This window comes from Somniosus microcephalus, chromosome 7, assembly GCF_052327205.1.
Source record: "Somniosus microcephalus isolate GS21.2 chromosome 7, FLI_Smic_1.0, whole genome shotgun sequence".
Classification (NCBI taxonomy): domain Eukaryota; kingdom Metazoa; phylum Chordata; class Chondrichthyes; order Squaliformes; family Somniosidae; genus Somniosus; species Somniosus microcephalus.
The window spans coordinates 139,425,935-139,446,150 of record NC_140993.1 but is presented as its reverse complement, the minus strand read 5'-3'; positions in this window follow the sequence as shown (position 1 = coordinate 139,446,150).

The following is a 20,216-nucleotide window of genomic DNA, read 5'->3' as shown; positions in this document are numbered from 1 at the left end:
TCCCTGCTCTCGTCCACACACAGAGTAAGAACCTCGTACCTATTGGACAAGAGCAAGGGCTGAGGCTCCTCCCCCACTACCCCCTGGTTCTTCATACCTGCCTCACTTCTAGTCACACCCACCTGTCCCTGACCATGGACCAAATTTGAATTAATTAATCTAAGGGGTGTGACTGCCTCCTGGAACACAGCGTCCAGATAACTCTTCCCCTCCCTGATGTGTCGCAGTGTTTGAAGCTCAGACTCCAAATCATCAACACGGAGCCGAATTCCTCGAGCAACCAACACTTACTGCAAATATGGTTGCCTTGGACCTCAATGGTGTCCACCAGCTCCCACATGTTGCAGCATGAACACATCGCTTGCCTTGCCATCTCTAATGTATTTAATTAATTAAGTGTTTAAGTTTTGAACATTTAGTTTTTAATCCTGACTCTTAATTTAAACCAATGCCCAAGAAAACAGAAAAATACTGACCAGCCAATCACTTCCCTGCTTTCCTGTGACGTCACTCCTTGTTTTTTTTTGTTGTTCTTTGAATCGCCTGCTCCCTCACAGGTCGGTCCGCTCCTGCTGCTGCTCCCAATAGCTCGGTCTGGCCCTGAGCCTTGGGCTTTATTTCCTCACTCCTCCTTCGCCTGCTCCCTCGCAGGTCAGTCCGCTCTCGCTGCTGCTCCCAATAGCTCGGTCTGGGCCTCGAGCCTCGGGCTTTATTTCCTCGCTCCTCCTTCGCCTGCTCCCTCACAGGTTGGTCCACTCCTGCTGCTGCTCCCAATAGCTCGGTCTGGGCCTCGAGCCTCGGGCTTTATTTCCTCACTCCTCCTTCGCCTGTTCCCTCACAGGTCAGTCCGCTCTCGCTGCTGCTCCCAATAGCTCCGTCTGGGCCTCGAGCCTCGGGCTTTATTTCCTCACTCCTCCTTCACCTGCTCCCTCACAGGTCGGTCCACTCCTGCTGCTGCTCCCAATAGTTCGGTCTGGGCCTCGAGCCTTGAGCTTTATTTCCTCACTCCTCCTTCACCTGCTCCCTCACAGGTCGGTCCACTCCTGCTGCTGCTCCCAATAGTTCGGTCTGGGCCTTGAGCCTTGGGCTTTATTTCCTCACTCCTCCTTCGCCTGCTCCCTCGCAGGTCGGTCCGCTCCTGCTGCTGCTCCCAATAGCTCCGTCTGGGCCTTGAGCCTCGGGCTTTATTTCCTCACTCCTCCTTCGCCTGCTCCCTCGCAGGTCAGTCTGCTCCTGCTGCTGCTCCCAATAGCTCGGTCTGGGCCTCGAGCCTCGGGCTTTATTTCCTCACTCCTCCTTCGCCTGCTCCCTCGCAGGTCAGTCTGCTCCTGCTGCTGCTCCCAATAGCTCGGTCTGGGCCTCGAGCCTCGGGCTTTATTTCCTCACTCCTCCTTCACCTGCTCCCTCGCAGGTTGGTCCGCTTTCGCTGCTGCTCCCAATAGCTCGGTCTGGGCCTCGAGCCTCGGGCTTTATTTCATCGCTCCTCCTTCACCTGCTCCCTCACAGGTCGGTCCACTCCTGCTGCTGCTCCCAATAGTTCGGTCTGGGCCTCGAGCTTTATTTCCTCACTCCTCCTTTGCCTGCTCCCTCACAGGTCGGTCCACTCCTGCTGCTGCTCCCAATAGTTCGGTCTGGGCCTTGAGCCTTGGGCTTTATTTCCTCACTCCTCCTTCGCCTGCTCCCTCGCAGGTCGGTCCGCTCCTGCTGCTGCTCCCAATAGCTCCGTCTGGGCCTTGAGCCTCGGGCTTTATTTCCTCACTCCTCCTTCGCCTGCTCCCTCGCAGGTCAGTCTGCTCCTGCTGCTGCTCCCAATAGCTCGGTCTGGGCCTCGAGCCTCGGGCTTTATTTCCTCACTCCTCCTTCACTTGCTCCCTCGCAGGTCGGTCCGCTTTCGCTGCTGCTCCCAGTCTGAGTTGGAGGGGTCTACACAGACTGAAGTTTACATCACAAGTGAGCAGCAGATGGCAGTGGTAGAAAGGACAGCAGAGGACAAAGCTTGTTGAAGGGCCAGTTGGGTCCAGGCTAGTTGGGTCCAAGCACTGTTGAAGAGCGCAGAGGTGAAGATTTCCATGCCCCAGCCTTCAAAACAAGGAACTTGGATGTGCACCAGCCAATACAGTAGTACTGCTTTGGAAATTCTACCGAGGAGCTGCCATGTCTCAGCTGAGAGTATAGAGGAGTCCACCTCCAGCACTTGCCGCATTCTGGTGAAAGGCACGTGTTGTGTATGTACCTTTAAGAGAAGAACTGATTCTATACTGCAGTACCGGCAGTGGCCACCCCTGTACAGAAAGCCATAGCAGGCTTCTGTACGTCAGTCTTAAGTTACCCTCTGTTCAGCTGCAAGCACGAGCAGAGGGAGCAGCCAGACTTTGGAGAGTGGATTAAAGTGGTGGTCCCCTGACCAGGAAGAGGAGGAGAACGTTGGACCACCACCACCAACTCCACCATCATTACATCAACTGAGGTGCCTGGAGAGAGAGGACAGAGGAGGAGAAGGAGAAAGGAGGCCTACATCAACATCAACCAGGGGAGAGGCCTTTCTATCACTGCCTCCCCAATTTGGCCTCCACTTCAGGAGAGGGAGAGAGGGGAGAGAAACCAACTGCTTGAAAGGAGGGAAGGAAACTTCATCCGGAACATCTACAGGTGGGTGTTATTTGGGGCACTCTCCCAAGACTTTGTATTTTAGGTGGGGGGAGAAAAGAAGAAGCAAGGCCGGATCATCAAGGGGTGTAGTGTGTGTGTGTGTGTGCTCTTGTTAAAAGCTAGGCCACACACACCACTAATTAGCATCCCTTCTATTGCCTGCCCTGGGAGAGCTTGGAGCTGCCCAAGGTGAAGTCTTTAATTTAATTTAATTACATCGTTAAGACCTGTTGCAGGACTAAGCCTGGGCTTCTCCAGCTTTTCCAGGTGAAGACGTCTTCTCCCCCTGCCAGAAGACCACCATCACCAAAGACTTTTTCCATCGGAGAGTGCAACCCTGCCTACACCCACCCACCATCCTGAGTGGCAACACTGCCCTTTGCGGCCTCCCTCCTTCCCACCCCCCCCACCTCTCTCTCTCTCTTTGTCTCTCTCTGCCTGTCTTTCTAAGGCACCTTAGTTTCATCTATTTTATTAATTGCCAATTGAGCAGAGGGGAGAGGCCACTCTCCCAATTTAAATCAATAAGGAGAGAGGTGTGTCCTCATTTTAATCAGCTCCCTCTGCTCAATAGAGGACAAAAAAAAAAAAAAAAAATATATATATATACACCGAGGCCATTAACACCTTCAGGCCTGTGACTTGGGGTGAGTGTAGCCCTTAAAAAAAAGCACCCCAGAATGGCGACTGCATCTTCGCCGGTGGCGGGGCCAGCCGGGACCTATGCGAGAGTGGTAGCCACAGCCACAGCTGCTCCCGCTGTTCCTGCTGCCCCGTCACCTTTTCGATTAATAACGAAAAAGCTTGGGGTGAAGAGCTACACTCACCCCACTATGACCATCGAGGCCTGCGTCAAGGCCATGGCTGGGGTTGTCGGCCCCTCAGCCATCGTCGCGGCCTCGAAAATGTATGGGAAGGCTGTGTTCTTCCTGGGGTCGGAGCGGGCGGTGTCCCTGGCTGTCGCCAAGGGGCTCACCGTGGGCGGGACCTTCCTGCCGGTGGATCCTCTCGAGGCCACCGCGCAGAGGATCATTATTTCCAACGTCCCGCCCTATGTTCCTGGTGAGCTCCTCCTCCCCCATTTGCGACAACTTGGGGAGGTGAGGTCGGGGATCACGCCCATCCCGCTCGGCTTCCGGGAGGCCAGCCTTCGCCACGTCTTCTCCTTCCGGCGCCAGCTGTTTATCCAGCTGGCGCGGGAGGAGGACACTGAAGGGGCGTTCGTCGTCCTCCACGAGGGGACCGCCTACCGCGCCTTTTGGACGTCGGACGGTGTGAGGTGCCATGCCTGCAGGGAGGTGGGGCACATCAGGAGGAACTGCCCTGCCTCCAAGGCCACCGGATCATCTCGTGCGGCCGAGGCTGGCGCCGCTGCCGCCGCCCTTCCCCCCGGATCTGCCCGCGCGTCAAGTACGTCTGATGCGCGGTTGACGTCGGGGGCCGATGCCACCAAGGCCTCCGGCGGGGGGGAGGGAGCGTGTCCGGCCGGAAAGAAGGCGCGGGGAAAAAAGAAGCACCTTGGGGCAGGCCCCCCCGTGGATGGTGAGCCCTTGCCCCTTGAGCCCCTTACACCCGCGCTCCTCGCGGAGTTGATCAGGGCAGATGTGAGCGGGAGGGGCCCCGTGCCCGAGCCTGTGGCCGCAACCGCCGCAGCGGTAATGCCAATACCTGCGGCCGGGCTCGGGCCCGAGGAACCCGACAAACCTGCTCCGCCGGAGGGAGTCGAGGAGGAGGCCTTTGCAGACATGGAGGTCTCCCTCGCTCCCTCCGTGCTAAAAAGAAGGCGCGACCCCCTGGATGAGGAGGAGGACCGGGAGGAGGAAGGTCCCTCCGAGCAGGGGGAGTCGTCGCCCGCCGCGGGTACTGCGCCCCCCCGCCCCCCCAGCGCTGTCGTCATCACCAGCGATCGGCAGGGGTCGCCTGTCCCTCGGGAGGCTGAGGCAGATGTGTCTGTCCAGCACGTGCCTCCCGGGGATGGGGATGAGACCCTGCCCGTGGGGGGGGTTGCAGAACAACCCGCGGCAGTAATTGAAGTTGACCTTTTATCGGTGTCGTTACCACTCGCCGGGTCGGGCAGCCTGGGGGCTGGGTCGGGCGAGCTCGAGGACAATGAGCTCGCCCAATGCGACCCGGACGTCTCCCAGGGGATGCTCGTCCTGGTAGAGCTTTTAATTCAAAACCCCCCGTCCGCTGGGTCGGAGGTTGGTGGCGGGGAGGAGGATGGCCCCCTGGCTGCGTCTCTGGTGCCGGACGTACTGGAGGAGCTGGAAATTGTTCTCTCCCCGGTTTCTCCGGTCGTTCCGGCGTCTGAGGCGGAGGGGAGCTCTGAACCGCCGCCGTCTTCTGGCCCGGCACCCCTAGAGGAGCCCAGGGAGAAATCCTCTGCCGCCGATCCTGGGGGTGGGATCCGGGCGGAGGCGGGGCTGGCTGGCGCGGCCGAGTCGTTCGCTTCGCACTGCGCGGCGGACGGGTCGGCCGCTGGTGACGACCCCCTGGAGGAGGATGGGGACTCGGTGATGGGCACGGAGGACGATTCGGACTCCAGCGCCGATGTGGCGATGGATGACCTCGTGCCCCTTGCCGAGTCTCCCCTCATTTCCGTAAGGGAACTCCGGGATTTTATGGCCACGTGCCTGGGTCAGCGCAATAAGGTCCGGCTGGCCCTCGACAGGTGGTCGGAGCTGGCGCTGCTCATCGATTCCGTCCGCGCCGCCGTTAAGATCTTGGGCGCGGACGAGGGTGTGAACCCGCTCGAGCTGCGTCGGCTCACAACGTTTCTCACTGGGCTGCTGAGGAAGTGGCGGCGGACCAGCGGCTGCGCTTCCTCGCCCCGTTAGGTGTAGGTAGAGGTTGCACTATGCTTCTGACATGAAGATAACCATAGCCAGCCTCAACATCAACGGCAGCAGGGAGGCGCGCCGCAGATTCAATAACTTCTCGGTCCTTCGGGACGGGAAGTATGCGGTGTGCTTCCTGCAAGAAACCCACACCGTTCCGGGAGACGAAGCCACGTGGCTCCTGGAGTGGCAAGGAGGGGTCAGCATGAGTCACCTCTCCAACAATTCCAGCGGGGTGGCTATCTTGCTGGCCCCGCATTTTCAGCCGGAGATCTTGGGGGTCAAGGAGCACGTGCCGGGCCGCTTGCTCCATGTCACTGTTCGCCTGGGGGGCGTGCCGCTCCATCTAGTGAACGTGTACGCCCCTCAGACCAGTGCGCAGCAAGTGCGCTTCTTCGAAGAAGTGTCCGCTCTCTTGGGCTCCATCGACGTGGGCGAGTGCGTCATCCTCGGGGGGGATTTTAACTGCACCCTCGAGGCGAGGGACCGTTCGGGTCCCCCGCGAAGCCCGGCGGCGATGGAGAAGTTGAGGGACCTGGTTGGGTCCTTCGACTTGGTGGACGTCTGGCGAAATCTCCACCCCGACTCCAGCGCCTTCACTAGCGTGAGGTCTGGGGGAGGAAGGTCCAGAATCGACCGCCTCTACATTTCCCGGGCGTTCGTCTCCTGCGTTCCGGCAGCTTCCATGCGGCCGGTGCCGTGCACGGACCACCACCTGGTGTGGGCGGAGCTCGCTCCGCTGCGCGCGCGGGGGGGGTCCGTGTACTGGCATTTTAACAACCTGCTGCTGGAGGACGCACGGTTCCGGGATTCGTTTCGTCGATTCTGGGCCGACTGGAGAAGGAAGCAGGGGGGCTTCCCCTCCTTGAGGCTATGGTGGGATGTGGGCAAGGCTCACATCCGTCTCTTCTGTCAGGAGTACGCGAAGGGGTCGACCAAGAGGCGGGAGGCCCGGGTCGGGCGGTTGGAGAAGGAGGTGCTCGACCTGGAGTCCCGTCTCGGTCAGGTCGTCGAGGACCCGGCCCTGCGGAAGGTGTACGAAGAGAAGAAGGGCGCGCTGAAGGACCTGCAGCTCGTCGGGTCCCGAGGCGCGTACGTGAGGTCGCGGATCCAGCTCCTGCGGGACCTGGACCGCGGCTCCCCCTTCTTCTACTCGCTGGAAAAAAGACGGGGGGTCCGTAAGCAGCTCTTGGGGCTGCTGGCCGACGACGGATCTCTGGTCTCGGATCCGGAGGGAATCAGCGCGGAGACCCGCGCCTATTACGGGGCTCTGTTCTCTCCGGATCCGTCCAGCGAGGATGCGCGCAGAGTTTTGTGGGAGGACCTGACTAAGGTTGGCCCGGAGGGCGCCGAAAAATTGGACGCTCCGCTAAGTCTGGCGGAGCTGACCGGCGCCCTCCGCCAGCTCTCTAGGGGAAAGTCCCCGGGGCTGGACGGGCTGACCGTGGAGTTCCACAGGGCGTTCTGGGACGTCTTGGGGGGCGACTACGCGCGGGTCCTGGGGGAAAGTCTGGCAACCGGGGAGATGCCCCTCTCTTGGCGCAGGGCGGTCATTGTCCTGCTGCCTAAGAAGGGCGATCTCCGCCTCCTTAAGAACTGGCGCCCGGTCTCCCTCCTCAGCACGGATTATAAAATCTTTGCCAGGGCCATGTCTGCTCGCCTTGGCACCGTGCTGGCCCACATGATCCACCCCGACCAGTCCTACACGGTCCCGGGCCGGAGCATCCACGATAACATCCATCTGGTCCGGGACCTGGTCCACCACTCCCAGAGGGCTGGTCTGTCGGTCGCCTTCCTTTCCCTGGATCAGGAGAAGGCGTTCGACAGGGTGGATCACGAGTATCTCTTCGGGACTCTGCGCGCATTCGGGTTCGGGACGCATTTCGTCGCCCGGATCCGACTTCTGTACGCCGCCGCGGAGTGTCTGATTAAAGTTAACGGGTCCTTGACGGCGCCCCTTCGCTTCGGGAGGGGGGTGCGTCAGGGATGCCCCATGTCCGGTCAGTTATATGCCATTTGCGTGGAGCCTTTCCTGCGCCTCTTGCGGAAGAGGTTGACGGGACTGGCTCTGCAAGGGCCGGGCGTGGAGGTGGTCCTCTCGGCTTACGCCGATGACGTGCTCCTCACGGTCACGGATCCCGCTGACTTGCGGAGGATGCGGGAATGCCAGCAGATTTACTCGGACGCATCCTCCGCCAAGATCAACTGGGAGAAATGTTCCGGACTCCTGGTGGGTCAGTGGCGGGTGGACTCCCTGCCGGAGGAGTTCAGGCCTTTCGCCTGGAGCACCACGCACCTCCTCTATTTGGGAGTCTACCTTAGCCCTGCCGAGGACGCTTGGCCGGCGAACTGGCAAGAGCTGGAGACCAAAGTCACCGCTCGCCTAGGACGCTGGACAGGACTGCTCCGAGTGTTGTCCTACAGGGGTCGAGCGCTGGTCATAAACCAGCTGGTGGCCGCCATGTTGTGGTACCGGTTGGTCACTTTGATCCCTCCCCCTGCGTTTGTCGCCAAGATTCAGAAGAAGCTCATCGACTTCTTCTGGGACAAAAGGAAGCACTGGGTCTCTGCCGCGGTTCTGTGTCTCCCGCTTAGGGAGGGCGGTCAGGCGCTGGTGTGCCTTCGCACCCAGGCTGCGACTTTCCGTCTTCAGACGCTGCAGAGATACCTGTACGTCGAGAATCCTCCGAGATGGTGTGCGCTGGCGACGTTTTTCTTCCGCCAGCTGCATGGCCTCAATTACGACACGCAGCTCCTGTTTGCGAAAGTGGGCAGCAGGCGTGCCGGCCTGCGGGAGCTGCCTGTCTTCTACCAGGAACTACTATGGGTTTGGAACTACGTCGCTTCCAGGCGGAGCTCTCCCCCGTCAGGAGCGGCGGCTCTCCTTCGGGAGCCGCTGCTCAGGAATCCGCACCTCCACGAACACGGGTTCGGGCGGCTGGCGGAGGGTAGGGCTGTGGCTGGCAAGGTGACTAGAGTCGGGGACCTGCTCGATGGCGGAGGAGCGGGCTGGATGGCGCCGGAGGAGCTGGCGCGGCGCCTGTCCTGGGCCAACGTCCAGCTCGCGGTCGAAACCATCGAATCGGTAAAAGCGGCACTGGGCCCCGACTCCACTAGGTGTATCGAGGCGGCTCAAGCACGTGGGGCGATCCCGTCCAAGCTTACCCCCGTTCGGACGGAATTCCTCATCGGCGCCCGGCCCCGAAACTCCCCTCGGGAACCGGCGCCTCACAACTTGAGCCGTCTCGAGGAAATACCCTCCGTGCCTTTTCATTCCGCGCGGAGGGGTTTCCTGTACGGGCTGCTCCTGCACACTCTCCACTTTGCCATCTTCGTCTACCGTCCGGACACGCCTTGGCGTGGCGTTTTGCCGACCGGCGGTAGCGGAGGTCCCCAATGGAGGGCTCTCTATGCGGGAGTCCTCCCTTGTTCCATCGGGGACTTGGCCTGGAGGGTGTTGCATGGAGCGGTCCCGTGCAATAAGGTTTTAAGTAGGTTCACGGACTCCCAGGCCGCCTGCATTTTTTGCGGCCTGGAGGAGTCCGTGTTTCACGTTTATATGGATTGTGAGAGGTTGCAGCCCCTCTTTCACTACTTGAAGGGGCTGCTCCTCGATTTTTGGTTGCACTTCAGTCCCACGCTCTTGATCTACGGTCACCCGGTGCGGAGGGGAGCGGACAGGTTGGAGGACCTCCTTGTGGGCCTGCTCCTGGGCCTGGCTAAAAGAGCCATCAATTGGTCCAGGCAGCGGGCGGTCGAGGGGGTCGTCCAGCCGGATTGCCTGCATCTCTTCCGCGGCCATGTTCGCGCCCGGGTGGCCCTGGAGATGGAGCACGCGGTGTCCGCCGGTGCGCTTGAGTATTTCCGCGACCGGTGGGCGCCGCGGGGACTGGAGTGCATCATCAACACGGAAAACCAAATTTTAATTTGATTTGTTAAGCTTTAGTTGAACTTTTGTTTATTTACAGTCGAATTGTTTTTTTTTTGGGTCCAAATAAAAGAGTACCCTCTGTTCAGCTGCAAGCACGAGCAGAGGGAGCAGCCAGACTTTGGAGAGTGGATTAAAGTGGTGGTCCCCTGACCAGGAAGAGGAGGAGAACGTTGGACCACCACCACCAACTCCACCATCATTACATCAACTGAGGTGCCTGGAGAGAGAGGACAGAGGAGGAGAAGGAGAAAGGAGGCCTACATCAACATCAACCAGGGGAGAGGCCTTTCTATCACTGCCTCCCCAAATTGGCCTCCACTTCAGGAGAGGGAGAGAGGGGAGAGAAACCAACTGCTTGAAAGGAGGGAAGAAAACTTCATCCGGAACATCTACAGGTGGGTGTTATTTGGGGCACTCTCCCAAGACTTTGTATTTTAGGTGGGGGGAGAAAAGAAGAAGCAAGGCCGGATCATCAAGGGGTGTAGTGTGTGTGTGCTCTTGTTAAAAGCAAGGCCACACACACCACTAATTAGCATCCCTTCTATTGCCTGCCCTGGGAGAGCTTGGAGCTGCCCAAGGTGAAGTCCTTAATTTAATTTAATTACATCGTTAAGACCTGTTGCAGGACTAAGCCTGGGCTTCTCCAGCTTTTCCAGGTGAAGACGTCTTCTCCCCCTGCCAGAAGACCACCATCACCAAAGACTTTTTCCATCGGAGAGTGCAACCCTGCCAACACCCACCCACCATCCTGAGTGGCAACACTGCCCTTTGCGGCCTCCCTCCTTCCCACCCCCCCACCTCTCTCTCTCTCTTTGTCTCTCTCTGCCTGTCTTTCTAAGGCACCTTAGTTTCATCTATTTTATTAATTGCCAATTGAGCAGAGGGGCGAGGGCTCCTCTCCCAATTTAAATCAATAAGGAGAGAGGTGTGTCCTCATTTTAATCAGCTCCCTCTGCTCAATAGAGGACAAAAAAAATATATATACACCGAGGCCATTAACACCTTCAGGCCTGTGACTTGGGGTGAGTGTAGCCCTTAAAAAAAGCACCCCAGAATGGCGACTGCATCTTCGCCGGTGGCGGGGCCAGCCGGGACCTATGCGAGAGTGGTAGCCACAGCCACAGCTGCTCCCGCTGTTCCTGCTGCCCCGTCACCTTTTCGATTAATAACAAAAAAGCTTGGGGTGAAGAGCTACACTCACCCCACTATGACCATCGAGGCCTGCGTCAAGGCCATGGCTGGGGTTGTCGGCCCCTCAGCCATCGTCGCGGCCTCGAAAATGTATGGGAAGGCTGTGTTCTTCCTGGGGTCGGAGCGGGCGGTGTCCCTGGCTGTCGCCAAGGGGCTCACCGTGGGCGGGACTTTCCTGCCGGTGGATCCTCTCGAGGCCACCGCGCAGAGGATCATTATTTCCAACGTCCCGCCCTATGTTCCTGGTGAGCTCCTCCTTCCCCATTTGCGACAACTTGGGGAGGTGAGGTCGGGGATCACGCCCATCCCGCTCGGCTTCCGGGAGGCCAGCCTTCGCCACGTCTTCTCCTTCCGGCGCCAGCTGTTTATCCAGCTGGCGCGGGAGGAGGACACTGAAGGGGCGTTCGTCGTCCTCCACGAGGGGACCGCCTACCGCGCCTTTTGGACGTCGGACGGTGTGAGGTGCCATGCCTGCAGGGAGGTGGGGCACATCAGGAGGAACTGCCCTGCCTCCAAGGCCGCCGGACCGTCTCGTGCGGCCGAGGCTGGCGCCGCCGCCGCCGCCCTTCCCCCCGGATCTGCCCGCGCGTCAAGTACGTCTGATGCGCGGTTGACGTCGGGGGCCGATGCCACCAAGGCCTCCGGCGGGGGGGAGGGAGCGTGTCCGGCCGGAAAGAAGGCGCGGGGAAAAAAGAAGCACCTTAGGGCAGGTCCGCCCGTGGATGGTGAGCCCTTGCCCCTTACACCCGCGCTCCTCGCGGAGTTGATCAGGGCAGATGTGAGCGGGAGGGGCCCCGTGCCCGAGCCTGTGGCCGCAACCGCCGCAGCGGTAATGCCAATACCTGCGGCCGGGCTCGGGCCCGAGGAACCCGACAAACCTGCTCCGCCGGAGGGAGTCGAGGAGGAGGCCTTTGCAGACATGGAGGTCTCCCTCGCTCCCTCCGTGCTAAAAAGAAGGCGCGACCCCCTGGATGAGGAGGAGGACCGGGAGGAGGAAGGTCCCTCCGAGCAGGGGGAGTCGTCGCCCGCTGCGGGTACTGCGCCCCCCCGCCCCCCCAGCGCTGTCGTCATCACCAGCGATCGGCAGGGGTCGCCTGTCCCTCGGGAGGCTGAGGCAGATGTGTCTGTCCAGCACGTGCCTCCCGGGGATGGGGATGAGACCCTGCCCGTGGGGGGGGTTGCGGAACAACCCGCGGCAGTAATTGAAGTTGACCTTTTATCGGTGTCGTTACCCCTCGCCGGGTCGGGCAGCCTGGGGGCTGGGTCGGGCGAGCTCGAGGATAATGAGCTCGCCCAATGCGACCCGGACGTCTCCCAGGGGATGCTCGTCCTGGTGGAGCTTTTAATTCAAAACCCCCCGTCCGCTGGGTCGGAGGTTGGTGGCGGGGAGGAGGATGGCCCCCTGGCTGCGTCTCTGGTGCCGGACGTACTGGAGGAGCTGGAAATTGTTCTCTCCCCGGTTTCTCCGGTCGTTCCGGCGTCTGAGGCGGAGGGGAGCTCTGAACCGCCGCCGTCTTCTGGCCCGGCACCCCTAGAGGAGCCCAGGGAGAAATCCTCTGCCGCCGATCCTGGGGGTGGGATCCGGGCGGAGGCGGGGCTGGCTGGCGCGGCCGAGTCGTTCGCTTCGCACTGCGCGGCGGACGGGTCGGCCGCTGGTGACGACCCCCTGGAGGAGGATGGGGACTCGGTGATGGGCACGGAGGATGATTCGGACTCCAGCGCCGACGTGGCGATGGATGACCTCGTGCCCCTTGCCGAGTCTCCCCTCATTTCCGTAAGGGAACTCCGGGATTTTATGGCCACGTGCCTGGGTCAGCGCAATAAGGTCCGGCTGGCCCTCGACAGGTGGTCGGAGCTGGCGCTGCTCATCGATTCCGTCCGCGCCGCCGTTAAGATCTTGGGCGCGGACGAGGGTGTGAACCCGCTCGAGCTGCGTCGGCTCACAACGTTTCTCACTGGGCTGCTGAGGAAGTGGCGGCTGACCAGCGGCTGCGCTTCCTCGCCCCGTTAGGTGTAGGTAGAGGTTGCACTATGCTTCTGACATGAAGATAACCATAGCCAGCCTCAACATCAACGGCAGCAGGGAGGCGCGCCGCAGATTCAATAACTTCTCGGTCCTTCGGGACGGGAAGTATGCGGTGTGCTTCCTGCAAGAAACCCACACCGTTCCGGGAGACGAAGCCACGTGGCTCCTGGAGTGGCAAGGAGGGGTCAGCATGAGTCACCTCTCCAACAATTCCAGCGGGGTGGCTATCTTGCTGGCCCCGCATTTTCAGCCGGAGATCTTGGGGGTCAAGGAGCACGTGCCGGGCCGCTTGCTCCATGTCACTGTTCGCCTGGGGGGCGTGCCGCTCCATCTAGTGAACGTGTACGCCCCTCAGACCAGTGCGCAGCAAGTGCGCTTCTTCGAAGAAGTGTCCGCTCTCTTGGGCTCCATCGACGTGGGCGAGTGCGTCATCCTCGGGGGGGATTTTAACTGCACCCTCGAGGCGAGGGACCGTTCGGGTCCCCCGCGAAGCCCGGCGGCGATGGAGAAGTTGAGGGACCTGGTTGGGTCCTTCGACTTGGTGGACGTCTGGCGAAATCTCCACCCCGACTCCAGCGCCTTCACTAGCGTGAGGTCTGGGGGAGGAAGGTCCAGAATCGACCGCCTCTACATTTCCCGGGCGTTCGTCTCCTGCGTTCCGGCAGCTTCCATGCGGCCGGTGCCGTGCACGGACCACCACCTGGTGTGGGCGGAGCTCGCTCCGCTGCGCACGCGGGGGGGGTCCGTGTACTGGCATTTTAACAACCTGCTGCTGGAGGACGCACGGTTCCGGGATTCGTTTCGTCGATTCTGGGCCGACTGGAGAAGGAAGCAGGGGGGCTTCCCCTCCTTGAGGCTATGGTGGGATGTGGGCAAGGCTCACATCCGTCTCTTCTGTCAGGAGTACGCGAAGGGGTCGACCAAGAGGCGGGAGGCCCGGGTCGGGCGGTTGGAGAAGGAGGTGCTCGACCTGGAGTCCCGTCTCGGTCAGGTCGTCGAGGACCCGGCCCTGCGGAAGGTGTACGAAGAGAAGAAGGGCGCGCTGAAGGACCTGCAGCTCGTCGGGTCCCGAGGCGCGTACGTGAGGTCGCGGATCCAGCTCCTGCGGGACCTGGACCGCGGCTCCCCCTTCTTCTACTCGCTGGAAAAAAGACGGGGGGTCCGTAAGCAGCTCTTGGGGCTGCTGGCCGACGACGGATCTCTGGTCTCGGATCCGGAGGGAATCAACGCGGAGACCCGCGCCTATTACGGGGCTCTGTTCTCTCCGGATCCGTCCAGCGAGGATGCGCGCAGAGTTTTGTGGGAGGACCTGACGAAGGTTGGCCCGGAGGGCGCCGAAAAATTGGACGCTCCGCTAAGTCTGGCGGAGCTGACCGGCGCCCTCCGCCAGCTCTCTAGGGGAAAGTCCCCGGGGCTGGACGGGCTGACCGTGGAGTTCCACAGGGCGTTCTGGGACGTCTTGGGGGGCGACTACGCGCGGGTCCTGGGGGAAAGTTTGGCGACCGGGGAGATGCCCCTCTCTTGGCGCAGGGCGGTCATTGTCCTGCTGCCTAAGAAGGGCGATCTCCGCCTCCTTAAGAACTGGCGCCCGGTCTCCCTCCTCAGCACGGACTATAAAATCTTTGCCAGGGCCATGTCTGCTCGCCTTGGCACCGTGCTGGCCCACATGATCCACCCCGACCAGTCCTACACGGTCCCGGGCCGGACCATCCACGATAACATCCATCTGGTCCGGGACCTGGTCCACCACTCCCAGAGGGCTGGTCTGTCGGTCGCCTTCCTTTCCCTGGATCAGGAGAAGGCGTTCGACAGGGTGGATCACGAGTATCTCTTCGGGACTCTGCGCGCATTCGGGTTCGGGACGCATTTCGTCGCCCGGATCCGACTTCTGTACGCCGCCGCGGAGTGTCTGATTAAAGTTAACGGGTCCTTGACGGCGCCCCTTCGCTTCGGGAGGGGGGTGCGTCAGGGATGCCCCATGTCCGGTCAGTTATATGCCATTTGCGTGGAGCCTTTCCTGCGCCTCTTGCGGAAGAGGTTGACGGGACTGGCTCTGCAAGGGCCGGGCGTGGAGGTGGTCCTCTCGGCTTACGCCGATGACGTGCTCCTCACGGTCACGGATCCCGCTGACTTGCGGAGGATGCGGGAATGCCAGCAGATTTACTCGGACGCATCCTCCGCCAAGATCAACTGGGAGAAATGTTCCGGACTCCTGGTGGGTCAGTGGCGGGTGGACTCCCTGCCGGAGGAGTTCAGGCCTTTCGCCTGGAGCACCACGCACCTCCTCTATTTGGGAGTCTACCTTAGCCCTGCCGAGGACGCTTGGCCGGCGAACTGGCAAGAGCTGGAGGCCAAAGTCACCGCTCGCCTAGGACGCTGGACAGGACTGCTCCGAGTGTTGTCCTACAGGGGTCGAGCGCTAGTCATAAACCAGCTGGTGGCCGCCATGTTGTGGTACCGGTTGGTCACTTTGATCCCTCCCCCTGCGTTTGTCGCCAAGATTCAGAAGAAGCTCATCGACTTCTTCTGGGACAAAAGGAAGCACTGGGTCTCTGCCGCAGTTCTGTGTCTCCCGCTTAGGGAGGGCGGTCAGGCGCTGGTGTGCCTTCGCACCCAGGCTGCGACTTTCCGTCTTCAGACGCTGCAGAGATACCTGTACGTCGAGAATCCTCCGAGATGGTGTGCGCTGGCGACGTTTTTCTTCCGCCAGCTGCATGGCCTCAATTACGACACGCAGCTCCTGTTTGCGAAAGTGGGCAGCAGGCGTGCCGGCCTGCGGGAGCTGCCTGTCTTCTACCAGGAACTACTATGGGTTTGGAACTACGTCGCTTCCAGGCGGAGCTCTCCCCCGTCAGGAGCGGCGGCTCTCCTTCGGGAGCCGCTGCTCAGGAATCCGCACCTCCACGAACACGGGTTCGGGCGGCTGGCGGAGGGTAGGGCTGTGGCTGGCAAGGTGACCAGAGTCGGGGACCTGCTCGATGGCGGAGGAGCGGGCTGGATGGCGCCAGAGGAGCTGGCGCGGCGCCTGTCCTGGGCCAACGTCCAGCTCGCGGTCGAAACCATCGAATCGGTAAAAGCGGCACTAGGCCCCGACTCCACTAGGTGTATCGAGGCGGCTCAAGCACGTGGGGCGATCCCGTCCGAGCTTACCCCCGTTCGGACGGAATTCCTCATCGGCGCCCGGCCCCGAAACTCCCCTCGGGAACCGGCGCCTCACAACTTGAGCCGTCTCGAGGAAATACCCTCCGTGCCTTTTCATTCCGCGCGGAGGGGTTTCCTGTACGGGCTGCTCCTGCACACTCTCCACTTTGCCATCTTCGTCTACCGTCCGGACACGCCTTGGCGTGGCGTTTTGCCGACCGGCGGTAGCGGAGGTCCCCAATGGAGGGCTCTCTATGCGGGAGTCCTCCCTTGTTCCATCGGGGACTTGGCCTGGAGGGTGTTGCACGGAGCGGTCCCGTGCAATAAGGTTTTAAGTAGGTTCACGGACTCCCAGGCCGCCTGCATTTTTTGCGGCCTGGAGGAGTCCGTGTTTCACGTTTATATGGATTGTGAGAGGTTGCAGCCCCTCTTTCACTACTTGAAGGGGCTGCTCCTCGATTTTTGGTTGCACTTCAGTCCCACGCTCTTGATCTACGGTCACCCGGTGCGGAGGGGAGCGGACAGGTTGGAGGACCTCCTTGTGGGCCTGCTCCTGGGCCTGGCTAAAAGAGCCATCAATTGGTCCAGGCAGCGGGCGGTCGAGGGGGTCGTCCAGCCGGATTGCCTGCATCTCTTCCGCGGCCATGTTCGCGCCCGGGTGGCCCTGGAGATGGAGCACGCGGTGTCCGCCGGTGCGCTTGAGTATTTCCGCGACCGGTGGGCGCCGCGGGGACTGGAGTGCATCATCAACACGGAAAACCAAATTTTAATTTGATTTGTTAAGCTTTAGTTGAACTTTTGTTTATTTACAGTCGAATTGTTTTTTGTTTTTTTTGGGTCCAAATAAAAGAGTACCCTCTGTTCAGCTGCAAGCACGAGCAGAGGGAGCAGCCAGACTTTGGAGAGTGGATTAAAGTGGTGGTCCCCTGACCAGGAAGAGGAGGAGAACGTTGGACCACCACCACCAACTCCACCATCATTACATCAACTGAGGTGCCTGGAGAGAGAGGACAGAGGAGGAGAAGGAGAAAGGAGGCCTACATCAACATCAACCAGGGGAGAGGCCTTTCTATCACTGCCTCCCCAAATTGGCCTCCACTTCAGGAGAGGGAGAGAGGGGAGAGAAACCAACTGCTTGAAAGGAGGGAAGAAAACTTCATCCGGAACATCTACAGGTGGGTGTTATTTGGGGCACTCTCCCAAGACTTTGTATTTTAGGTGGGGGGAGAAAAGAAGAAGCAAGGCCGGATCATCAAGGGGTGTAGTGTGTGTGTGCTCTTGTTAAAAGCAAGGCCACACACACCACTAATTAGCATCCCTTCTATTGCCTGCCCTGGGAGAGCTTGGAGCTGCCCAAGGTGAAGTCCTTAATTTAATTTAATTACATCGTTAAGACCTGTTGCAGGACTAAGCCTGGGCTTCTCCAGCTTTTCCAGGTGAAGACGTCTTCTCCCCCTGCCAGAAGACCACCATCACCAAAGACTTTTTCCATCGGAGAGTGCAACCCTGCCAACACCCACCCACCATCCTGAGTGGCAACACTGCCCTTTGCGGCCTCCCTCCTTCCCACCCCCCCACCTCTCTCTCTCTCTTTGTCTCTCTCTGCCTGTCTTTCTAAGGCACCTTAGTTTCATCTATTTTATTAACTGCCAATTGAGCAGAGGGGCGAGGGCTCCTCTCCCAATTTAAATCAATAAGGAGAGAGGTGTGTCCTCATTTTAATCAGCTCCCTCTGCTCAATAGAGGACAAAAAAAATATATATACACCGAGGCCATTAACACCTTCAGGCCTGTGACTTGGGGTGAGTGTAGCCCTTAAAAAAAGCACCCCAGAATGGCGACTGCGTCTTCGCCGGTGGCGGGGCCAGCCGGGACCTATGCGAGAGTGGTAGCCACGGCCACAGCTGCTCCCGCTGTTCCTGCTGCCCCGTCACCTTTTCGATTAATAACAAAAAAGCTTGGGGTGAAGAGCTACACTCACCCCACTATGACCATCGAGGCCTGCGTCAAGGCCATGGCTGGGGTTGTCGGCCCCTCAGCCATCGTCGCGGCCTCGAAAATGTATGGGAAGGCTGTGTTCTTCCTGGGGTCGGAGCGGGCGGTGTCCCTGGCTGTCGCCAAGGGGCTCACCGTGGGCGGGACCTTCCTGCCGGTGGATCCTCTCGAGGCCACCGCGCAGAGGATCATTATTTCCAACGTCCCGCCCTATGTTCCTGGTGAGCTCCTCCTTCCCCATTTGCGACAACTTGGGGAGGTGAGGTCGGGGATCACGCCCATCCCGCTCGGCTTCCGGGAGGCCAGCCTTCGCCACGTCTTCTCCTTCCGGCGCCAGCTGTTTATCCAGCTGGCGCGGGAGGAGGACACTGAAGGGGCGTTCGTCGTCCTCCACGAGGGGACCGCCTACCGCGCCTTTTGGACGTCGGACGGTGTGAGGTGCCATGCCTGCAGGGAGGTGGGGCACATCAGGAGGAACTGCCCTGCCTCCAAGGCCGCCGGATCATCTCGTGCGGCCGAGGCTGGCGCCGCCGCCGCCGCCCTTCCCCCCGGATCTGCCCACGCGTCAAGTACGTCTGATGCGCGGTTGACGTCGGGGGCCGATGCCACCAAGGCCTCCGGCGGGGGGGAGGGAGCGTGTCCGGCCGGAAAGAAGGCGCGGGGAAAAAAGAAGCACCTTAGGGCAGGTCCCCCCGTGGATGGTGAGCCCTTGCCCCTTGAGCCCCTTACACCCGCGCTCCTCGCGGAGTTGATCAGGGCAGATGTGAGCGGGAGGGGCCCCGTGCCCGAGCCTGTGGCCGCAACCGCCGCAGCGGTAATGCCAATACCTGCGGCCGGGCTCGGGCCCGAGGAACCCGACAAACCTGCTCCGCCGGAGGGAGTCGAGGAGGAGGCCTTTGCAGACATGGAGGTCTCCCTCGCTCCCTCCGTGCTAAAAAGAAGGCGCGACCCCCTGGATGAGGAGGAGGACCGGGAGGAGGAAGGTCCCTCCGAGCAGGGGGAGTTGTCGCCCGCCGCGGCTACTGCGCCCCCCCGCCCCCCCAGCGCTGTCGTCATCACCAGCGATCGGCAGGGGTCGCCTGAGGCAGATGTGTCTGTCCAGCACGTGCCTCCCGGGGATGGGGATGAGACCCTGCCCGTGGGGGGGGTTGCGGAACAACCCGCGGCAGTAATTGAAGTTGACCTTTTATCGGTGTCGTTACCCCTCGCCGGGTCGGGCAGCCTGGGGGTTGGGTCGGGCGAGCTCGAGGATAATGAGCTCGCCCAATGCGACCCGGACGTCTCCCAGGGGATGCTCGTCCTGGTAGAGCTTTTAATTCAAAACCCCCCGTCCGCTGGGTCGGAGGTTGGTGGCGGGGAGGAGGATGGCCCCCTGGCTGCGTCTCTGGTGCCGGACGTACTGGAGGAGCTGGAAATTGTTCTCTCCCCGGTTTCTCCGGTCGTTCCGGCGTCTGAGGCGGAGGGGAGCTCTGAACCGCCGCCGTCTTCTGGCCCGGCACCCCTAGAGGAGCCCAGGGAGAAATCCTCTGCCGCCGATCCTGGGGGTGGGATCCGGGCGGAGGCGGGGCTGGCTGGCGCGGCCGAGTCGTTCGCTTCGCACTGCGCGGCGGACGGGTTGGCCGCTGGTGACGACCCCCTGGAGGAGGATGGGGACTCGGTGATGGGCACGGAGGACGATTCGGACTCCAGCGCCGACGTGGCGATGGATGACCTCGTGCCCCTTGCCAAGTCTCCCCTCATTTCCGTAAGGGAACTCCGGGATTTTATGGCCACGTGCCTGGGTCAGCGCAATAAGGTCCGGCTGGCCCTCGACAGGTGGTCGGAGCTGGCGCTGCTCATCGATTCCGTCCGCGCCGCCGTTAAGATCTTGGGCGCGGACGAGGGTGTGAACCCGCTCGAGCTGCGTCGGCTCACAACGTTTCTCACTGGGCTGCTGAGGAAGTGGCGGCGGACCAGCGGCTGCGCTTCCTCGCCCCGTTAGGTGTAGGTAGAGGTTGCACTATGCTTCTGACATGAAGATAACCATAGCCAGCCTCAACATCAACGGCAGCAGGGAGGCGCGCCGCAGATTCAATAACTTCTCGGTCCTTCGGGACGGGAAGTATGCGGTGTGCTTCCTGCAAGAAACCCACACCGTTCCGGGAGACGAAGCCACGTGGCTCCTGGAGTGGCAAGGAGGGGTCAGCATGAGTCACCTCTCCAACAATTCCAGCGGGGTGGCTATCTTGCTGGCCCCGCATTTTCAGCCGGAGATCTTGGGGGTCAAGGAGCACGTGCCGGGCCGCTTGCTCCATGTCACTGTTCGCCTGGGGGGCGTGCCGCTCCATCTAGTGAACGTGTACGCCCCTCAGACCAGTGCGCAGCAAGTGCGCTTCTTCGAAGAAGTGTCCGCTCTCTTGGGCTCCATCGACGTGGGCGAGTGCGTCATCCTCGGGGGGGATTTTAA